Genomic DNA, 7,009 nt, shown 5'->3' on the forward strand with positions numbered 1-7,009 from the left:
CCCAAAAATGACAAAATTATAGTCTAAAATCATGTAAAAACTATAAAATATACAATGGAAAAAACCTCATGCCAATCCGACTTTAAACGAATGCGATATGCATGTTTTAAAACTATCACAGAATACAAAAAAAAGCTGAAAAATATATAATTTCCAGCTTTGATATCCCGACTTTGAGAGACTATAAGTCAATGAATATAAACCCAAAAACTGACAAAATTATAGTCTAAAATCATGTAAAAACTATAAACTATACTATGGAAAAAACCTCATGCCAAACCGACTTCAAACGAATGAGATATGCATGTCTTAAACTTTCCATAGAAACCAGTTTCGGCCCCTAAAACCGGTTCCGTTTCCTAACACGATTATGGTTCTTAAACTTGGTTTACTCAGACCCAAAGGACCCGAAACCCGGATAGAGCCATTATTTAAACCTAGGACCCGTACCAGTTTTACATATTCCGGTTCTAACAGTTCCAGTTCTGATCCGGTTTTGCGGTTCTAAATCTCATCCCTAGTTCTTACATTAACTGCATTTTGTTATTGACCATCATTTTGATACACACGGGTAAAATGGTCATTTATGTTGGGTAATATATGCATCGACTACACTCTATAGCTAGGTAGCAGAAGAATCGAAACAACAAACGATATACCTAAGTGTACATGCAACCTATGGATCTATGATTTCATACTATTACTTCTACCCTATGAAATCCGAAATTACAAGGAAGAAAACTAACCTCTTTAGCAGCTAATGATCTTCGAGCTTGACTCCTTGTGCATGCTACCTTGTTTGGATGATAAGGATCCAAACTAGAATCCCTTTCTTGGTTCACACCCAATGAACTCAAAGGAGTAGAATCAAAAATATTAAACTAGGAGGGACAAACTATATGGAAAGTTCATCCACAATGAGGGAGAAAGAAGGTGGCGAATACTCCTAGGGTTTAATCCTCCAACCCATGTGGGATGGGATAGGCTAAGAACGAAATTCCCTTTATCTAAAGGGAAATTCCGTCCATCCCCCTTCCTTCTAGGGTTCTGGAATGATCCTGATTAACCAATTATTGATTAACTCACATTCAACCCTTCTATGAATTAAACTATTAATTAATTCTCAAATTGTTTTCCAAATAGTTTCTAATTAATTATTAAACCATAATAATTAATTAACTAATTTGTCCTATTATTTATTCTATTCATTTTGAGTCTTGAGGGAAACCCACGAGGACCCTGCTATTATTAGAAATATCACCAATTAGTTAATGACCTTGGACACACTTCCAACAGTCTCCCACTTGGACAAGTCATCAACTATATATATGGTCCTATATATGTCTAATAATCAGCAGAGAGAATGTCATCCAATGCATCTGCCAAACTCTGATCTAATCAGTTTCAGCCCTCAGATAAGCGATCAACTATTCCTTCATCCTCATGATATCTATATGAATTTGAGACATGGATGATGGTCAATCTCAAAATTCAAGATTATGTTTCCCGATAAAGACTTGTGATGACTACATCTGACTATTAAATCGGACACATCAATTCTAGTCAGCACCCACCCGACCATGTATTTAAGATGTCAGCACCAAATCATCGAGGGGCCCATATATATCGCTTCTTATTTTAAGGCAGAAGGGACGAATAAACTTTGACTATATAGTCTTTGTCTATTTCATCATGTCACACATGAATATACCCGTTATATCCACTAGTTACAGATAGCGTTGGAGTACACCAATGCATAACAAAATCTTAGAGAAAAGCTCCACATGTATCTCGGTTTGAAGAACAGAAGATATTGTCATCTTAGAATTACTTGTGACTTAATCAATGAAGTAATCTCTAAGTGTGGGTTGTTCCAATACTTAAATCACTATTAAGCACTCACAAGTGTTGACACAATCACTATGTTATGGCCAATCAAAATGGTCAATCCACCAAAAACTCATGACAATCTTGAATCACTACTCACTTCCAAGAGTATGACCGATTGTGGAGGTCTAAGTAAATTAATACTCGGGAAGTGGGTTCTAAACATGCAAGAGTGAAACACAGTAATAAATTAATATAAATGATAGCAACACCAGCACTTTATTAAGTCTCCACAAAATAAACATCAATTCTATTACAAATTTATACTGCTAAATGTTTCAAAAATTTATCAAACTAAATAACTACACCATATCTTTAGCAAATCTAATGCCTATAGATCTAGTATGACTATCATGCTTGATCCTTGATAATGTTTTAGTGAACGGATTGGTTGGATTCTCTTCCGATAACACTCTGCTCACGCCAATATCCCCATCCTCGACTTGATGTCTCACATAGTGGAACTTTTTAAGTATATGTCTTGAGTTACCATGGTCTTTGGGTTCTTTAGTCAAAGAGACTACAACCTCATTATCACAGAAGATTTCCAAAGGATCCTTGATGCTCGGAATAACACCAAGATCATCAATGAAATGCTTTAGCCATGTACCTTCTTTCACAGCTTCACTAGCCGCTATATACTCTGAATCGCACGTAGAGTCTGCCACTGTCGGCTGCTTGGAACTTTTCCAAGTGACCGCTCCTCCATTGAGCAAGAATACCCATCCTGATTGTGAACATGAGTTGTCTCTATCAGTCTGGAAATTGGCATCTATATAACCTGTGACTCTCAACTCATCTTTACCCCCATGTACCAAGAAGATATCCTTTGTTCTTCTTAGGTATTTCAAAATCTTCTTTACTACCATCCAATGACTTTCCCCTAGGTTGTCTTGAAAACGACTCACCATGCTCAAAGCAAATGAGACGTCAGGACAAGTACATGTCATGGGATACATGATTGATCCTATAGCAGAAGCATATAGGACTCGAATCATGCTTTCATGTTCATCACTAGAACTAGGACATTGAGTCTTACTCAATTTCATGCCATGTTGCATAGGTAGATAACCTTTCTTGGACTCTTGCATCTTGAATTTCTTCAAGATCTTATCCAAGTATGTACTTTGGCTTAGTCCTATCAGACGTTTCGATCTATCTCTATAGATCCTTATGCCAAGTATGTATGCAGCCTCTCCCAGATCCTTCATCGAGAAACAACTTCCTAGCCAAATTTTAACACCTTGCAACGTCCAAATATCTTTTCCTATAAGGAGTATGTCATCCACATACAACACTAGGAAGACTACATTACTCCCACTAGCTTTGATATATACGTAGGACTCACCTTCACTTCTTGAAAAAGCAAACTCTTTGATCTTTTCGTGAAAGCAAAGGTTCCAACTGCGAGACGCTTGTTTAGTCCATATATTGACCTTTCAAGCTTACACACTCTATTTGGATATTTTGGATCTATAAAACCCTCATGTTGTGCTATATACACTTCCTCTGTGAGTTTTCCATTAAGGAAAGCGGTTTTCACATCCATTTGCCATACTTCATAATCATGAAAATTTGCTATGGAAGGTAATAAGCTAATAGACTTGATCTTGGCTACTGGTGAAAAAGTTTCCTCATAATCAACTCCTTGAGTTTGAGTGTAACCCTTTGCAACCAACCTATCCTTGAACGTGTACCCAACATTTTTAGTGGCATGTGCAGGATCAACCAAATTCCAAGCTTGGTTGTCATGCATGGACTGAATCTTGCTCTCCATACTTTCCTTCCACTTAGCAGCCTCTGTGTCTGCCGTCGCTTCCTTATATTTGGATGGCTCATCCATATCAACCAGTGTACGATCATTGATCAATTCGTCTCCTTCGATGCTCACATGGAAACCATAGAACTCAGGAGGAAGACGAACTCTACTGAATCTACGAAGGGGAGGTGGAGATATATCATTTTGCTCAACAGCTGGCTCTGCCAAAGGTTGTGGCTCCTCACCAGTTTGAGGCACCTTAGGTTGAGTGCTAGTGTCTACTAAAGGTTCTTCTTCATTTGAATCTTGAAGCTCTTCAAGGTCAATATGGCTCCCACTGTCCTCTTTGGAAATGAGATCCTTCTCAAGGAATAATCCCCTTCGAGCAACAAACACTTTATTTTCAAAAGGCTTGTAGAACAAGTATCCAAATGACTTTTGTGGATAACCAATGAAGTAACACTTCTTTAGCACATATAAAGGTTTGGGGATGCAAAGCTTTTGTTCGTTGCGAGGCGAATGAAAAGCTCGAACCCCGATCTTCCGCCTCGCGACGAACAAAATCTTCGCATCCCCAAACCTTTATATATGCTAAAGAAGGACGTGTCCCACTCCACATTACAGAGGGTGTTTTAGCAACCTTCTTAGTAGTTATGAGGTTTAGGATGTGGGCGGATGTCTCTAAGGCATACCCCCCAAAAGATATCAGAAGTGTAGCTCGACTCATCATAGATCGAACCATGTCCAAAATGGTTCGATTTCTTCTTTCAGCCACACCATTCAACTGCGGTGTTCTGGGAGGAGACAGTTGTGAAACCATTCCACAATTCTTTAGATGATCGTAGAGTTCAAGACTTAAATATTGTCCACCCCTATCGGACCGGAGCATCTTGATCTTTCCGCCTAATTGCTTCTTTACTTCGTTTTGAAACTCTTTGAGCACTTCAAAAGTTTTTGACATATGCTTGATCAGATAGATATATCCATATCTACTAAAATCGTCAGTAAAAGTCACAAAGTATCTTTCTCCATGTCTTGTGGCAGATTTGAAGGGTCCACAAACATCTGTGTGGATAAGGTCCAACAAATCCTTGCCTCTTTCACAGAGGCTTGTGATTGGCGCTTTTGTCATCTTGCCTAGTAAGCAAGATTCACATACATCATCCGACTTGAGGTCAAATGATTCCAAGATTCCATCAGATTGGAACTTGGCAATGTGTTTCTTGTTTATATGGCCAAGTCGACAATGCCACAAACATGATTTATATAATTCACTATTAGACGAACCAACATTCATTATTAGTTTATCAACATAACCATCACAAACAACACTTTCATACACACCTTTACAAGGACTAGCTTTAAAAATAAAACAACCATTCTTATAAACCAAAATGTCACCATTATCATTATCAAAAGAAAAACGACAACCATCCTTATAAAGTGCATGAAAAGAAATAATGTTTCATGCCATATCAGGCAAGTAGCAACAATTTAATAAACTAAGATAAACACCACCACTAAGCATGAGCTCATAGTTCCCAATCCTAGTAACAGCTGACTTGTGCCTGTTTCTTATGATTAGGTTTAGCTCACCATGATTCAACTTCCTACTTTGTCTTAGTCCCTGCATATCAGAGCAAATGTGACTACCACACCCTGTATCAAGAATCCTAGAATTAGAAGTAGACGTTCTATGGAGTTCTATCATGAACATACCTAAGGTGCTAGCCACTTTAACTTTTCCCTTCTTAAGGTCCTCGAGGCATTTAGGGCAGCTACGCTTTCACTCCCCCTTTTCCTGGCAGTAAAAACAAATGGCTTCACTTAGATCAGCAGAAGGAGCTATTTTAGCTTGGGCCCTTTTCTTAGGAGCAGGATCAGACTGTCCAATCTTTCCTTTACCCTTTCCTTTGGGATGAGGGGGCCTTTTCCTTTTAGCAGAACTACGATCAACATCTAATACTGGAGCAGTAGGGTTAGAGTTGTTGGGCTTCTTCATGCTCGCTTCAGCAGTTTTGAGCATGCCATGCAACTCCATCAAGGTCTTGTCAAGGCTGTTCATATTGAAGTTCATGATAAACTTCGAATATGAACTGGTAAGCGAGTTCAAGACCATGTCAATGGCCAACTCCTTAGGTAGCTCGACACCTAGATTCCTAAGTCTGTCTATGTAAGACTTCATCTTTTGGACGTGTGCACACACAGAAGCTCCCTCTTATAGTTTACATACCATGAGGGATTTAACAATCTCGAATCGTTCTTGCCTAGCTTGCTCTTGGAACATTTCCTCGAGCTGCTGGTTTATGTCAAATGTGCCCCATGTTTTAAAGCTCTTCTGGAGACCAGAAGCCATGGTCGCTAACATAAGGCAAGCCACTTTGGTAGATTCATCGTAATGCTTGTTGTAGGCAGTAACTTCATCTAGGGTAGGGTTCTCTCCAAGTACGGGAACATCTTCGTCGAGAACATACTCTTTGTTCTCATATCTTATCATGATTCTCAAGGTCGATCCTGATCCAATCAAGATAGTTGGATCAATCCTCCTTGAGTTTCTCCTTATTAAGAACCGACATTAGAAAGAAGCTTGAGTTTTAAGTTAGAGGAGGAGGAGGAGGAAGAGGAAGATTGTTGTTGTTGTTGTTGTTGTTGGCTTGGTTCGACATCTACAAAAGATGAGATTCCAATTAGTTTGATACAAATCCTTAATTAGTAAACACCCTAACACAAATTACTAGAATAAGGCTAGGATCCATATTTTGCTTCATGATGTGTAAAGGGATGCCGTAAAAACACCAGGAAGTTATTTAAGTAGACAAATGTCACACCCCTAAACCTGAATGACGAAAACGTTCGGGGGCGGAGGACGTCATGTGCAGTACCATAACAATTGAATAGTAAAGAAAGTACACACCACCATAACATATATTTGAAAAGTTTACATGATTGTATTTATTACATGTTTAAATTCAAATACAGTATGATGAATTCCAAAAGATGATATTAACGCCAGAGCGTTAATCCTCAAAAGTAGTTGCTAACCTTGTTTAGTGGTTTCCTAAGAATACAAGTTATTTCAAGAAAAAGTGTCAACAATTAAGTTAGTGAGTCATAAGTAGTGATTTGAGTAAATGTATGCCATTCGAAAGTTCACGTTAGTTTTCTAGAAAATCCGATATTTTCTTTATAAAGTGTGTTATGAATTGTTGTTGTATAAAGCGAATGCATTGTAACAGGAAAATCCTATATTTTCCTAAAAGTGAAAAGCAGTCTTAAATGCCCAAGACTGTAGCTTGTAAGCGAATACGCCATGCTTAAATTGGAGATGTAAAATTTTATTATTATAATTCTAGCACCTGGTTC

This window comes from Lactuca saligna, chromosome 7 (assembly GCF_052625555.1).
Source record: "Lactuca saligna cultivar CGN05327 chromosome 7, ASM5262555v1, whole genome shotgun sequence".
NCBI classification, from domain to species: Eukaryota; Viridiplantae; Streptophyta; class Magnoliopsida; order Asterales; family Asteraceae; genus Lactuca; species Lactuca saligna.